The sequence below is a fragment of the Neopelma chrysocephalum genome, unplaced genomic scaffold, assembly GCF_003984885.1.
Source record: "Neopelma chrysocephalum unplaced genomic scaffold, ASM398488v2 Primary Assembly neopelma1_91, whole genome shotgun sequence".
Lineage (NCBI taxonomy): Eukaryota > Metazoa > Chordata > Aves > Passeriformes > Pipridae > Neopelma > Neopelma chrysocephalum.
Window position 1 is genome coordinate 2,128,105 of NW_020897753.1, and position 15,573 is coordinate 2,143,677.

Genomic DNA, 15,573 nt, shown 5'->3' on the forward strand with positions numbered 1-15,573 from the left:
TAAACCTATAGTGCCAATGGAAAAGAGCAATGAGATCCCCCTCAATGTGCTACAGACACACGGTGGTTGGATGTGACATGTTTTTCTCCCTGTCTTTGTTAAACTGACAAGCTGTTCTGTGGAAATAAACACACCCAGCGCAGCCGTCTGTCTGTCCAGGGCACTGAACTTCCCAGCAGGATTCTCAGCTGCTCTGGTACCTGCAAAAATCTGATGTGTGAAATTGTGGGTGGGAAGCAAGTGTGGGGAAAGGAGAAAAAAAAAAAGGCTTATGGCAGAAAGCACCAAGGCAAATTGTGTTATGGACTTTGTTGTTATTCTTACCCTAGATTATCTCTGTCCTCTAGTGGAAAATCTCTCCCTCAAAACTGGATGTGAGCCTGACCCTGAATAGCTCCTTGCTTTTCTGTATCATATGTTTTTTCCTCTCCCTTTTACTGTCGGAGGGGATTCTTTGATGCTCTTTCTCCTACAGAGTCTGTTTTCCAGTTGCTATGGCTGTGAACAACCGGAGAAGCAGCATTCCCAGGAACCAGAGAAAAATGTGGTTGGTGATAGCTTAGCACAAGTGTTTCAAAGGAATAAATTAATTGTCCTGACTAACAGATAAGACTGGCTCTGACATAAAGTTCAGGTCTCGGCATTCAAGCCTGGCTGCAAAGAGTAGGAATTTGGTAAAAGGACAGATTTTCCTCCAGGATTACCTCAGCGTGTCCACGCTGGTGAGAAATCTGCAGTCAATTGGAGGAGTTTGTCACGGTCAAAATTAAAAAACAAAACATCACGAAAGATAGAGATTTTAGCAGATCTTTGCTTGTCCCCAATAATTTCTTTGATGTTGTTCCAGGAGGTGTGGGGGGCCCTTTTGCCCAAATGTACATTTGTCAGGAGCTTAAATCACCTTTGAGAGCCCTGTACGAGACCTGGAGGCTGTTCCCTGGCAGGAGGGATGGCAGCACTGGGATTTTCTCATGGAAGTTCAGTTTGATGTTAAACACCTGACTTGAAGCTGTTTAACCTTGAACCTGGGGACTTTTGAGAGCTGTGACCAAAAGCTGCCAAAAGAAGAGACAAAACAGAGACGCCCAGGAGGTGCCCACAAGGGGTGTTACACTGCAGCCTCAGGAACATGAGAAGTGGCAGCTGGGAATGGATATTTTACATCCAATTCCTTGTTCCTGAAGGTAAAGGATGATGAAAGGTATTCCCCTAAGGCAGAAAGAGCTTACTTGTGTACCAGTTTAACCTAACTCCCAACAGTGGAAGCTTGGGGCAATCCAACAGCCCTTGCTATTTTATATTTTCCCCTTCAGTATGATCAAGCTGTACTGAAGACAAATGGAACTTTTTAGTCTAACAGTGCATTCACTGGAAAACATTTATTAACTTGAGTTGAAATACTGCACAAGCCTCTGTCAAATTTCTTGGTTACAAAACAGCACAAAACAATCGAAGGGAGAGTCCCAACTTTCTCAAAACAAAACACCCTGACCTGCTGATCTGAAATCAATTCATTTTGAGGTTCACCTAGCTTTTATTTCAGAAGATAGAAAGGTCATCTCATTCCCAAATTCCATAAACTTTGAGTTTAAACCAAACCAAAAAGCATCTATTTGTGCACTTGTGCATTAGATGCTCCTGTCACCTGTCAGCTTCTCCATTTCAATCTACATCTTATTACATTTTCAGTCTTGACACTGCCCTGCAGTGAGAAATTCCACAGATGAATTGCTACATGTTAAGAAAGTATTTTCCTTCCTCCCTCCCAACTAAGAGCCTGCCTTGAACTTCAAACTGGTTTCCTTATGTGTATTTAAATAAATTGCAAGCTTGCAAGGGAATATACACACTCATCACTCAGCTCAAGGTTCATAATAAGCATGTAGGAGCTCAGACTTACTCGGTTCCGTGGGTCTGTGCTTTAGATAGCTGGAAAAACTTCTGATTACTTTCTGTTCCCAGAAATTGAAGTGCAAACCTTGGGTCCATCTGAGAGCCTCTGTATGAAGCAGGGAACACATCCAACTGACCCACAAAAATCCTTTCTCGGGCCACTGCATTGTGCTGAAAAGGGGAAATATTTGTGAACAGTGAACAGCAGCTCAGAAATAATTATTTTCTAATGGTACCTGCTCTACTTGGGTCATTTTCTGCTCGTTTCCTTCTGCTGTGTCAATGCCTCTGATCCTCCATGGTCTGGTTTCGACGTGGGGAGCAGCAGGCATCTTACACATCCATTTGTGCAGGGCTGAATTTGGATGTCAGCAATTTGTTATGGATACCTCCTGCTGCATGATAGGGATGTTTTCTGCAGAGTGACAGCTGAGTAATCTCTCCCTGCATGTACAGCAGATTAAAAAAACTGAAAATCCCCTCTCCCTACAGACTGCCAGGCAAACAAGTACAAGGAGACAACGATCAGCTGGGGCTCTAGAGATAAACTAAATAATTACCTGGTGCTTATTAGCAGCTTATTAACACATATCTAATTTTATCACTGCAGGTAGAATTCTGCATGAAAATGTTTGATGAGCAATGACAAAGGTTTCACTCCTTACCACACAGCCTGCAACACCCTTGAGAGAGCAGAGTAGTAAAATCACAAAACTCCTGGCATGTGAAACGGTAAAAGATTACTATTGGAAGCACCTAAAAAGAAGGGAATTGGTCCTATAAATGTACATACATTTGCTTCCAGAAGCCCAAAGTTAAGCATCCACTCTATGAAGCCAGAACAAACATAATATTGCTGAGATTTTCTTTTGCATTAAATGAAATATATATATATATATATATATAGAGAGAGAGAGAGAGAGGTGTATACATATTTTTCTTTTGAAGTTACAAGAATAATTTCCCATCTTCAGTTATTTAGGAAGAAATGATCCCTGTGACTCAGGACAGAAGGGCTGCCTGCTTTTTAATAATCACAGCTTTTGGGTTGAACCTGAAAGCAGCAGCAGCCAGAGCTGAGGCTCAGCAGAGGCTGACCCAGGCCACCCCTTCCTCACTTCCCCACATCACCATGACTTCCAAGCAGAAGGAAGCAAAGCAGTTTCTTTTCTTTTTTTTCTTTAGTGCAAATAGGTAAAATATTTAAGCTTTGAAATAACTAATTACCGTCCCTTTGAACTCTCCCAAGGACAGTTTTAAAGAAAAGACGAAAGATTGCTGATAAATCCATATGCTTTTGGGTAAGAAGGAAAGCAGTGTGGATTTGAGGAGCAGTGAGGACGGAAGCGTGCCAGGCAGTGTCACGTCCCTGCCACCTTGTGACAAGGCGCTACAACTGCAAAGCCCCAAAGCCGGCAAGCCCCGGAGCTTTCAGACGGACCTTGTTCTCTCCCACGATCCCCAGGGGGAAACATAAGGGCGGATGTCCAGAACTCCAGGCAGGGATAAAGTTCCTGCCATGCTGTCTAGGGACAAGACCCTCTCTGCAGGTGACAGTGGCTTGTCTTCTCCCTGTGGGACGGGGACCTCCAATGTCTATCGCAAGCTTCATTTTGTCAACATCCATGTGCTGTGTCAGAGCTGGCTGGGGTCAAGGCTTTTTAGAATCATAGGTTTGTTCAGGTTGGAAAAGCCCTCTAAGACCATCGAGTCCAACCATTAACCCAGCACTGCCAAGCCCACCACTAAACCGTGTCCCCAAGTGTCACATCTACACATCTTTTAAACACCTCCAGGGATATTTAAAGGTGACTCAACACTTCCCTGGGCAGCCTGTTCCAATGCCTGACCATCCTTTCAGTGAAGAAATTTTTCCTAATATTCAATCTAAACCTCCCCTGGCACAACTCGAGGCCATTTCCTATTGCTTCTTAACTGGGAGATGTCTTGTTACCTAAAGTTATCTGCTTGTTACTTAGAAGGTCTCTGGGTTGCCTGGATGAGAGGAGAAGTACTCCCACCACAGGGAACGGAACCTCAAGAGTTCCCACAGGGAGGCAGGGAGAGCTGTGGTCCTCACCAGTGCTCAGATATCATTTTTCAGTGGTTGGCTCTGCTTTTCCCCCCAGGCAGAGCTCTGCAGAGTGCTTCGAACTTGGCTGTTCAGGAGGGGGGAAAAATAGGTTAGCCAAGTTTTTTATCCAGACTTATCTGATGTTTTTGCCTGCTTTGCCTCTTCCTGACTTCCTCGGCCTAAGAAAACAGCTGCCTTTGGCCTTCTAAGGGGAACTTTTATGTAATGCTCGAAAAAAACAACAAGAAAGCGAGTGTCTTATTTTTAAAGACTCAGCCGAAGAGACACGTTATCGCAGCTTCTCCATCCCCACTGCCTGCAGAGCTGTGGCACCGAGCCAGCACTGCTCCTCCTTCAGTTTGTTCCCAAATCTGCTGCGAGAGCTGAAGGCAACTTTGGTTTTCCATTGTTCTGGTTTTCCTGCAGAAGATCTTTTACTTAATGGAAAGGGCCTTCCTGCCTCACACGCTATGTGACAGGTTGCACAGGCTGCAGTGGCCTCTGCTCCACCTGGGGAGGGGTTTCTTTTTCCACTAGTACTTGCCCGGCACAGGTTGCCCAGAGAAGTTGTGGCTGCCCCATCCCTGGAAGTGTTCAAGACCAGGCTGGAAGGGAGCTCCAAGCAACCTGGTCTAGTAGAAGGTGTCCCTGCCCACAGGAGGAGAGCTGGAACGAGATGTTCTTTAAGGTCCCTTCCAACCCAAACCATTCCATGATTCTGTGAACTCAGTAGAGCTGGGCACACAAACAGATTTGTGCCTCTCATGCTGTAAAGGATGAGATGTCATCTGTGAGAGAGCTACACTATCTTCTTTAATATTTACTTTGCAGAGATGCAAACACTTGAAGGAAGAAATTTTCACCGCAAGAGTTTTCCAATGTTACAAAGTCTCAGTGCAGGGAAACAGAGCCATCAAAAGCATGTTGGATAAACGTGCAGGCAAAAATTGTGGACTTGGTCAACTGTCTGTTTTCACAATTTAGGTAAAGCACGTGCTCACTACCTTGGTGAGGTCTCTGGTGGCTCCACAGGACATGGGCAAGGTCATGGGGAAGCGGAAGAAGGGGACCGGCAAATTCCAGGGACAAATGATAAAATGCAGTAGAAAGAATTATTTGCTCTGATCAACACCATGATGCTCATCTTCCATGGATGTTGCAAGGGGTTGGTTTTACCATCAATGAGAAGACAAAATACGTGGTTTTAAAGTCCTAAAAGCAACTAGCTGAATAAAGGAAGAAGGAGGAAAGCCAAGAGGTTCACCACCATTGCTCATGTAAGAACACAGGGCAGCAAGTCAGGACATCAGAGTTCAAAGCAAAAAAAAGGACAGAGTTATTCCTGAAATGGCTTGGTGGCCTATTGCTGAAGGCATTGCTGGAGGATGGGGTGGACACAAATAGTTTACATAGGCTAAAGGGGGGGCTCAAAAGCACGTGGAGAAGAAAACCTCTAAGGGTCCCTAAATACGTAAAAGCACATCCCCATCAGGACGTTCTTAAATGAAAAATAATTATACAAAGAAGGAGCAGTATCATATGTGTTTTCCCTTGTCTTTCTAGCATTCAGATAGGATTTTAGCTACTTTTTAAAGCTTTAAAAATAGTCTTTTTAAATAATATGAACAATATTTTTATGCTATTGCAGAAAGAAGAATTGCCAACAATGGGGCCATGTCAGTCTCTGTGGAGCAGAGCCACAGTAATCTGTGACAGAAATTTGATAGGATAAGTCACTCCACAGTGAGTACAAACTTCCATATGAGTTGGCAATTCAGCTCCTCTACATCAGAACTCTAACTAGGATAAGCCAACCTCAGGCATCACAAATGGCAAGATAATAAGAGACACATTGGGGACATGCCTCAGTAATAACAGCAGTACAACTTTCACATCAAGTAATAGTATGGATGGCACAGAGAGGTTACAGAATCTTTGCTCCCTCATACTAGAAGTCCTATAAGCCACAGTGGATGTGTACGTTAGTTTGAAAATTAATTCAGTGTAATTTAAGATGCTTAATTCTGCTAGCAAAGGTTAATAGAGGTTCTTTAAATAATAAATAGACTTGTAAAGGTGCAAGTTGTCTCTGTTCCCATGCTGAGCCAACCAAAAGTCAGTGAACATAGCCAGCACTGTCTTGGGTCTGGGCTAACTTGCCTTTACACCTTCTGCTCCTGGTAAAATGGCACTGACAATCCCCTGTGCTACCTGAAACAGTCCCCAGCACCTCTGGCCAGGGTTTATGCCTTAAACATCCCTTGCTCTGGAATTCAAAGGCACATTACAGGACAGTTTATAGGCAGTGTAAGTATATCTTAGAGGCAGTGCAGCCATGGGTCCCGTTGTTCTTATGGGGGCGGGGGGGGGGGATATTCATACCCCATTGACTTCCACTGTGAGTAGGAGAGTTTAAAGTCCTGTCAGCAGCAGAGGCATTTTCTAAACCCTTCCTGCCTTTGTTAGCACCAGCTCAGAGTCATGTAATCCTGCAAGCTGGAGGTGATCAGCCACCAGCAACGGATTTAATGCCATGGCAATTACACCTCATAGATTAGATTGGGGCCTGATGACATGGTGTTAAGAATGCCTGTGGCAACCAGCAACCTGTCTGTCTTTAGGCTGCTTGCAAGCAAGGAGAGATTTTGCCTGTCCCACGATATTATGTGCTCTTACATTGTACAGGATGATTAACCACAGAACCTTTAAGAAAAGGAAAGGATTTTTGAGGACTCCTGCTGCGAGAAAAAGATATCTGAGGGAAAAGGAAATTATATCCAACGCTTCTGAAAATCCCATAGCAGCAGGCTGAAGAAATATTTTCTCCAGGCATGATAATTTGAGAGAGAAATAACTGAAAGCAATGTAGAAATAAATTCTATATTTAATGTGTCAGGATGGACAGGATCTTTAGGACTTTTTCTTGTGTAAAATTTTGTGTGGTCTCTGTGTGAACATGCACAGAGAATAGGGATTGCTCCACTCAAGTAACAGGCCTGGGGGCATTGCACAGCAGCCTGGGCGAGGGGAAGGTGTCCCTGGCCAGGGCAGGGAGGTTGTAACTAAGTGGTTTTTAAGGTCCCTTCTAACCCAAACCATTCTATGATGCCATGAGACAGAAGAGTTGCAACAGAGAGGAAGGATAACTTCCTTTGGAAGGGTAATATTTCTCCATAGTTGGAGACATTTGATGGAAGAATGGCTTTGCTCTTACACTGGTCTTGGTTGAGGGTGTTTTACTGTGCAGAGCATGGTGTATGTAAGAAATCAGGTTCTGCCCATGAACTGTGTGTTCACTGCACACTGTATGTTAAGTCTGGTGCATACAGAGTTCTTTGGCAGATCACACAGGACCTACACGGGAAAAAGCCGTGTCTTAAAAAGCACAAACAGCCTCAAGTATTTCTGTAATAAGAACAGATACACTCCTGCTCACCGTGTTTGGAAATATCCATTATGGATGTTTCCAGCAGATGGCAACAGCAGACCAGTTTGTAGTGCGAGGGCAGCACTTGAAGGCTGCAAAAAACCTCTCTGAGCTGTACCCAAAGCATCTTCCTCATCTGCTTCTTCCACTCCCAGTACTGTGCCTACTTGATACCCAAGGGCACTGATATTATGAAGTGCAGAAGAAATCAGTGCCTGCAGAAAATTTCAGTACAAACTGTGGAGCTTTTGGTGCGTTTACAGGGCTTAAAACATACCTGCTGCATTTTAAACAACCAAAAAATCTATCTCTTCTCCCTGAGCAGGCATATTTTATCTCCTACATATCTTTTTACAAAATAATAGTGCAAGGGGTGATTAGAGGGGGAGCACAAATAGACATGAAGAATTAAAAATACAAAGTGTCCAGTGGTGTTTTATCAAAAGGTGTCTCTTCCCTGCCACGTGCAGAAGCCGGATTCATGGACCAAACTTTCCTTCACATTCTTGTCATTGCTTCTGAGCCATCTTAAACAGCTGCTCTTGGGAAGTGCTTGTTATTGCCTTGGAAAAGTGATTACCCTGCTTGAAATTATAGACTCAGCTCTTGGCCTCTGGAGGAAAGAGTTTTGCTGTGGACCTCAGGTGCTGCAGACGCTGATATCCATGGAAGGATCAGGGAGACTCCACAGCCGAGCTCCACCTCGCTCTGCCCAGGCCCTGGGGAAGATGTGGGAGTTGTATTTAATAATCATCACCCCTGTACCATTGTTTTTCCATCAAAATTATGAGAGCACTATTGTTTTTAATAAATAGCAATGTTGTTTTGTCATTTGCAAAGTATAATATGAATGAACCTTGAAGACATAACACAAGATAAATTTACAGCTGAAGGATCCAGTCTTTTCCTCCAAAACTCAATCAATGGGTAGCTTTTCCCTTAAGCTGAAGTACAGGCCAGATCCACAGAATCATTTAGGTTGCAAAAGACCTTCAGGCAGTGAAAATGAGCGTTCAGGTGTGATATGAAGCTTGGGGAGCACTGAAGAGGCTGTGAACGTCAACCGATACTCTTTGGAAATGAAAAAAAGTGGAAAGAATTAATTCATAATGAATCCCCTGCAGAAACAATACAAGGTACAGATGTGGGGGGAGAAATGCCTGAGAACCAAAGCTGTGCTTCAGTGGGATCTATAGTAGGAATTTTGCAGTGTGCCTGTACCCGATTTAGTTTTCACTGAGATCAGTGAGCAGTGACCACCCTGGTGCAGGAGGTGTCCTGCCAGCTGTGGCTCAGGAGGAGACCTGGCTGCAAGAAATTTCAAGCCCCTGCAGGTTATTATCCTCAACCCCATCTCAGTGTTCTGGAAGAGGGAGCTATTGTTTGTCATTATTACCATTTTTGATAAATGGAGGAGCTGCTGCAATGTTCAGCCCTCTTCCCTCAACCGATGCTCTCAGTTGTGGTGCAGGTGAATGCCACCATTCTGCTGCTGTCTCACTTCCCTGGGCATTTTCTGTGCAGGGAACTGCAATGCTATTGTAACTCTTTTCTGCTCTAATGTGATTCTTCAAGAAAAATGAGTATGTTGAAGAGAAAACTGCCTTCTAACTGCCTTAAGATCTTTTATCACTCATGGTAACTCCTGGCACACTCACTTGCTGAGAGTGTTATCTTTAAGCAGTTTACAAAATATGTGAATAAATCCAAATCCAATAAAGAAAGTTACCCTTTGCTCACATTTTGATACAGGGGTGGAATTATCACTTTGGAAAGAACTTTACCATTAGCAGATGCAAAAGAAAAAATCCAACCTACAAAAGCCTGCCACACCACGGCACACAAAGCTACTGCTTTTAATGAGTTAGACTGAGGGCTTTTCTGTTCCTTTGCTCCTCTAATGAGGAGGACTGTGAGGTGTCTTTGAACTAGTTGCAGACTTGAAAGATTCAGTAAACAAGGATTCTTTATACCATTTCTGGTAAGAGCTTGTCCTGACAGATGCCTTCTTCCTCCTGAGGTTTAGACCACAGTTTGATCTTTTTTTTATTGTTGTTGTTGCTGTTTTTCTTTAACCCCTGAAGCATTTCACAACAGGATGGGCAAAGGCCCAGCAGTAATTAGACTGATTGAGCACTGGAAGTGAGACAAAAGAGATGGCTGGAAATCATTGTTGTTCTCCAACAATGCTGGGTCCTCAGGTCTCAGTCATTACAATCCAAGTTTTTGAGAGTACCTGGATCCTGGATCCTTGGGTCCTGCTGGAGCTTAGAGGCTGCCTGCTGAGATATCCTCACACAACTTGTGTATTCACTGGGACAAATCCTCCTCTCCCTACTGCTGCTGCTGTGTTGTGCCTACAGAGCAGAGAGGGAAGGAGGGGTGTACAGAGGTGTACAGAGATGGCAGTGTACAAACTTCCAGGTGTCACTCACCTGCACTGCAGGGGAAACCTTATTTTTCAAAAGTTTCCATCATGCCATACAAAACACTGAATCCCTCCAAATCTGGAAGTGATAGCCTGGCATGATGCCCCAGGTCATGTCTTACATAAAGAGTCATTTGTCTCCTGTACAATGCTCTTTATCCTATTTTTACAGTTACTCAGTGAGACCCCTGGTGGCCTAGTGGTTAGCGTGCAGGACTTTCACTGCTGCGACCACGGGTTCAAATCCCGGTCTCCCGGCCTGATGGAGGTCGTTAGCCCTGTGTGGCCATCCATCTATGAGAAGGACACTCTAAACAAACCTACGTCCTGAGGACCTCACTGCCATTGTCCAAGCTTGCTTGGCCCCGGCAGATGAACCTTAGGATTAAAGGGTGGGCTCAGTTCAGCGCAGGCTGTGTCTCACCAAAAAAAATCCATTGCGCAGGCTGGAAAGGTAAAAGACCTTTCCCCAAATCTTCGTTCGCGAAGATGGGCCATTATTATTACAGTTACTCACCAAATGTACCTTAAATCATAACATCCAAGCCTCTCTATGACCATGCTTTCTATTGCTTAGCTCAGGTGCCCCTTCCTATTTCTCAGGATTCAGAAACTATTGAAATCCTCAAGTTTTCCTGATGGCTCCCTCCTTGCAGCCCCTCCTCACACCGACTGGGTTACCTGGCAGGTTTTCTAATGCGTAAGACATGGCAGGGGGGGTTGAGGAATATTGTAGCTTTGAAAGTGCAAGAATAATTAGCCCTGGAGACCTGAAGGCCACCTGATTATGTTGAGCACACACTCTGGACAGTTTACCTGACTTTTAAGCTGCACAGGTCCATTTCCATGTGCCAGGGTTGGCCCAGTCTCCATCCGTGCTGTGAGAAAGTTTTCATCTGGTCCAGGGTTGATTCCACTTTCCTGGCTTGCACACACCCATCAGCACGGGCAACCTTTGATGCCACAGCAGCCTGCAAGAGGTGTGAGTGAGCCCTTTTGGCAGTGTCAGCATCATCACTGAAGCCTGTGCTTGCATCACAAATTTTGCCACAGCAGTCCTACCCAAATTTTCTGCTAGCAGCTGTACAGTGCAGCTTCTCCGCTGTTTCTCAAGAAGGAAGGCTCTAGGTGCGTGCCCATCCCACAGTCCCGAGGGAGGGATCCTGGGAGAAGCCCTCAGGGCTGGCCTGAGGAGAACAAAGGGTCTGATCTTGAATTTAAGGGCTGTTCTACCCAGGAGACCAGTAAGAGCCAGGATTCATGCTGATTGTGCGGTGTAGCAACCCCTCAGAGGGACGTGGCTCTGAATCCCTTTACTTACCTTGTTCTCTGAGGTTTATCATAAAGAAACCAGGTTACAGTTGTCTCTGCTCTGCTTAAACCTTGATGGAATAGGTTCAGAGCTCAGTTATCATGAGCTTTTACCTGCTGAAAACTAGCAATTTGCCAGAAAACTTCACAGGACAAAACTTTTATCCCCAAAGTAATTTATAATCATTCTGAACTTCAGAGATGTTTCAATTATAAAAGCCAAAGGAAAACTAGAACATGCAGACTGAGGCACAACTGGAAGGGACAGGAAAGGTGGACACTGATCCTGAAACACCTATAAATTTCAACTGCTTCTCAGCAATGTTATATTTCTGATGGGAGAAGGGAATAAAGAAGCATACAGCCACTTAGGCCTAATGAAAGCTATAGAGAGTAATTAAACTTGCATTTATCAATGAAGATAGCCAGCACAGAAATATCAGTGCCTTTTTCTTCTCAACATCTATCTGATAAAAAAGGCCTTTTGGCTGTAATATTGACATTTTTATGGCTATTAACTCGTTGGAGACTCACCTACACACAAATAAATGCTGCTTTAAGAGACCAAATCCTCTTTACCAAAGCCAGTGTACTGGGGCATACTGGTCAGCTTATTTTCATCTAGAAAAATCAAATAAGCTTTCCCAGTACAAGGATCCTCTCCAGCAGTGGGACTGCTGCACTATAATGCTGGCAGTGGTGTAATCAGAGAGGTCAGGAATCAGGTAACACCACCAAAATTGCTTTATCTTTATCAATTGAAAAAAAAAGTAAATGCCTTTAAAAAGTTAAAGCTGCTGGGGTTAATGCATTGGGGGTTTTGAGTGTGCTTTATTGGTGTGGTGTTCTTGCACCCCGTGCCAGGGCATGGGCACAGCAAGCCATGATGTTTGCCTGGAATTAATGAATATTCAGTTATGGGCAGCTTTAAGCACCAGATTGAGTTGGGGCACAGTACACGGTAGTATAATTTGTTGGAATAAACTGGTCTAGTGGAGAACAATGTTTTGAAAGATTTTGAATGTTTGGGGAAAGAGCTGGCAAAGCCTGCAATGCAATTCCCATCATGAGGTAACCTATCATCAAACACTGGCTTCGAAAACAAAATCTGGCAGATTTGAAGTTTACCACATTATGTCTCCCAATCTGCTTTCGTAGCCTTTCTCTTCCTCAAATGTTGAGGCTGCGTGGAGTTTTCCATGTTACGTTGGGAAAGCAGAACGTTTTGCCAATGCGCTCCTTACTTTTGGTTATTTTCAAATCTCTGCAAAAAGCTCCCACTTTCTTCCGTAGCCAGTGCCTATTGTTTATGGAAGCAGTTCCAATTTACTTTCTATAAGGAAAAAAAAATAAATTAATCTACTGCCTCGAAAGCGCTGCAAGTATCCGCATTGTTCTGCTGCATTGTTTTCCTTACAAAAAAGGAATTCCTTGGAACCACAGAGGCATTGAGTCTACTCAGCTCGCTCTTTTTCAACTCCCCTCTGCTCTCAAATAGTGGCTTTCAAGCAGTGACCTTTCTTTTTCGTGGAGGCCAGATTGTTATTGTGGGTTGGATTTCCCTGCTGATTGTTCTGCGTTTCCTCCCGCGCTGCTCTGCGGCTGCCGCTGCTCCCGGCAGGGTGACCAGAGTGACCACCCTGTGCTTGGCACACACAAAGCCCTGGGTGGCTGTGGGTGACCATGGCCACTGGCAGCCTCTCCCACCTTCACATGGATGGCCAAAAAACCCATCAGCTGCTCATAAGAGCTGCAAATTATTAAAATCTGGCAGAGGAGGTCATTAACCGCCTTGTACACTTGGTGTAAAACCCATCATCTGGATGTTAAGGAATGCAAGAGCAGCTTTCCAGAACTGCTCTCAAAAAGCTTTGTCCACGAGCATCTTAGCAAGACACATTAAAAATATGAACTTTTCTAGTTAAACAGCTGATACACTTCTCTGTTTGGGAATAAATACCTCATTTGTACTCTGTGGGAATAATTACTTGTCATCCCCCGCATATTCTCTTTCTCGTAACAAGCTTTTTCCTTCATATTAAAAACCTTTTGGAAGGACATACAGAATCCATCTCTTTTCACATAGTACTTCTGCAGGACCTGAAATAGTTTGTGTCACTACAAAACACTGAACCCACAAGCAGAAAGCATGAGACATGTAGGAATCAGAGCGAGCCTTGAAATCAGTCAAAATCTCGAAAATAATCTTCAAACAAATATCTTGGATACTCTAAGCAGAGAGGAGCAAAGTCCACACACTCCATTTTTTTTTGAGAAAGCGAAGTTAAGCTGTAAAATACAGGTTCACTGTGCTGAAAGATCTCATCTTGATTTCTAGACGCTGCCACCGAGCCTGGCAACGAGTCCCGCCAAAAAACAAACTGGGACATCTCAAATACACTCAGCAGCAAAGCATGTGCATCTTGATTCCTTGAGGACTGCTGCAGGCCCAGGAATCTGGAGCTCTGAGGAAACAGGCTTTATTTTAGAAGCAACATGTTCTGGTGTATTCATAAGAAAATATTCTCAGAAATTCCAGTTCACCAGGAGTTTGAAAGCTGCTTGTTTCAGTCTCACTCGGGATGTAACCCAAGTGTGAAGAGATGAGGTTTCTTGTTTTCGTGTGGACTTGAAGTGCTGCTTTTCACTCAAAGCCCATCAAGACCCTACTCTCAACTTTTGTGTACAAGGCACAATTAGTGGAATCATCTAAAGATTCATCTCATTTTGAAGTCATTTTTATTTCAGGGTTCAAACTGGGACAAAGTGTATTCTTTCACCCAAAATATTTGTAAAATTTTTCGCTTCTGTTTCTTTCCCAATATTAGTTTCTCTCTGCCACTGACTGCATGAAAAACCTCGATGTCCAAATTTTAAGAAATGCTTACCTATTTTTATGTCTATTTGGTTAATTTTACAAAGTTCAGGTAAAGAAGAAAAAAAAGGGTGATTCTAATATAATCTTTTGTCTTGTACTTAGTACATGGAGAGGTGTGATAGGATGCTGAGAACCTGTGCTAGTCAAGCTTTGAATGCACTGCATTAGCAGTATAGGTAAAGCTTTAAATAATCAGAAAAATAATAAAATAAGTGGGAACAAAAAAGAGAAAATGACCCCCCCCACACACAGTGAATCCTTCAACCTTGGCAAATATCTACTGTGTTCAGAAAACAGACTGTGAGACAGAAGGAAGGTGACAGAAAGGAGAAAAAACAACATCTGAAATTTCAAAATGTTTTCTAAAAATCGAAACAAGATGAAAATTTAAATTTAGGGGAAATATTTTGCTGCACTAAATACTTCTTATACAAAAGTCTCTATTTTGCAAGATAAATGTCTATGACACAAATGTTGGCCATCTGTAAGTGCAGCAGTGAGCTAAGGCAGCAAGATGGAAAAGGTGTTGTGGCAAATTCCCTTGCCTCCCTCTCCGGAGCACTGCATTGCAATGAGCTGGCCCGTGGCCCAAAAGCAGCAAATGCCATATTTGTGTTGTGAGAAATGCAAGGTGCTTGGCCTGGGAAAAGTGGCTTCCCAGAAGCACAGCCAGACCCCTTCTTGTGTCCACACTTGCTGTTCCAGAACCACTTCAATAATATACTTCTCACTGCATCCCGAGTGAAAAATTTCCTCATCTCTATTTCCGCTTAGAGACAAATCACTTTTTCCTCCTTGCAAGTAATTTGGGCTACAAATACAGCAATGAATATTCTACTTAGTAGTAAAAAGGGAAATAAATATGTATGAGTGGGTTTCATGCTATTTGTGTGGGCTTGTGTGTGTGAGCTCAGGCAAACATAAACACACAAATATATCTTCTGTCTACAGAACGTCTGTGCGAGTTCAGTGGCTCAGTTCCACCACACCTATAGACACCCATCCTCGCTGTATGAAAAACGTTTAAAAACATTTTTAAACCCCTCTGAAATCTCCAAAAACATAAAAGCACCTGCCTTACCTAGGAGCCTGCACTCATTTTATCCAGCAGTGTTTATACTTGGAATGTACATGACACTGCTCATGTGAGACACAGTTATCCTAAAGTCCTCCAAAATTTATTCTCAGCTCTCTGAAATGTATTAACTTCCTTCTTCAATCCCTCTTTTAACACATCTCCTCACCCCTTCATTGATTCCCCTCCCTGGAATGCTTCTATTCATCCCACTAATGAGAGGCAGATTGATTTCTGCCATGTCACCTTCGGTTGCCTTATTGATGCACTGACTGTCCAGAGGGAAGAGAGTCACCTTTTGGTGGTAGTGACAGAGAAGCTCAGCCAGAGGACACTGATGCTCAGCTGCAGTCTGAGTTGCAAGAAACTTGGAGCTATTCTGATTTACACAAATTCAACATCCTTTCACCTTAACGATGAGGATTTTTTGAGAGCTAAAGCTAAATTATGAACTGATCAGAGCTTCCTGGTAACAGTGAGCTTGGTG

At 43.6% G+C, this 15,573-nt stretch overlaps 1 long non-coding RNA gene across 1 annotated transcript; it reads right to left on the bottom strand.

Moving 5' to 3' along the window:
• Window positions 1–1,917: 1,917 nt before the first annotated feature.
• LOC113972415 lies at window positions 1,918–10,774 on the bottom strand. Its single transcript, XR_003535894.1, has 3 exons — window positions 10,639–10,774; window positions 9,631–9,751; window positions 1,918–2,064 (listed from the first exon to the last, which is right to left on the bottom strand). It is a non-coding gene; the product is annotated as an uncharacterized LOC113972415 (long non-coding RNA).
• Window positions 10,775–15,573: the final 4,799 nt, after the last annotated feature.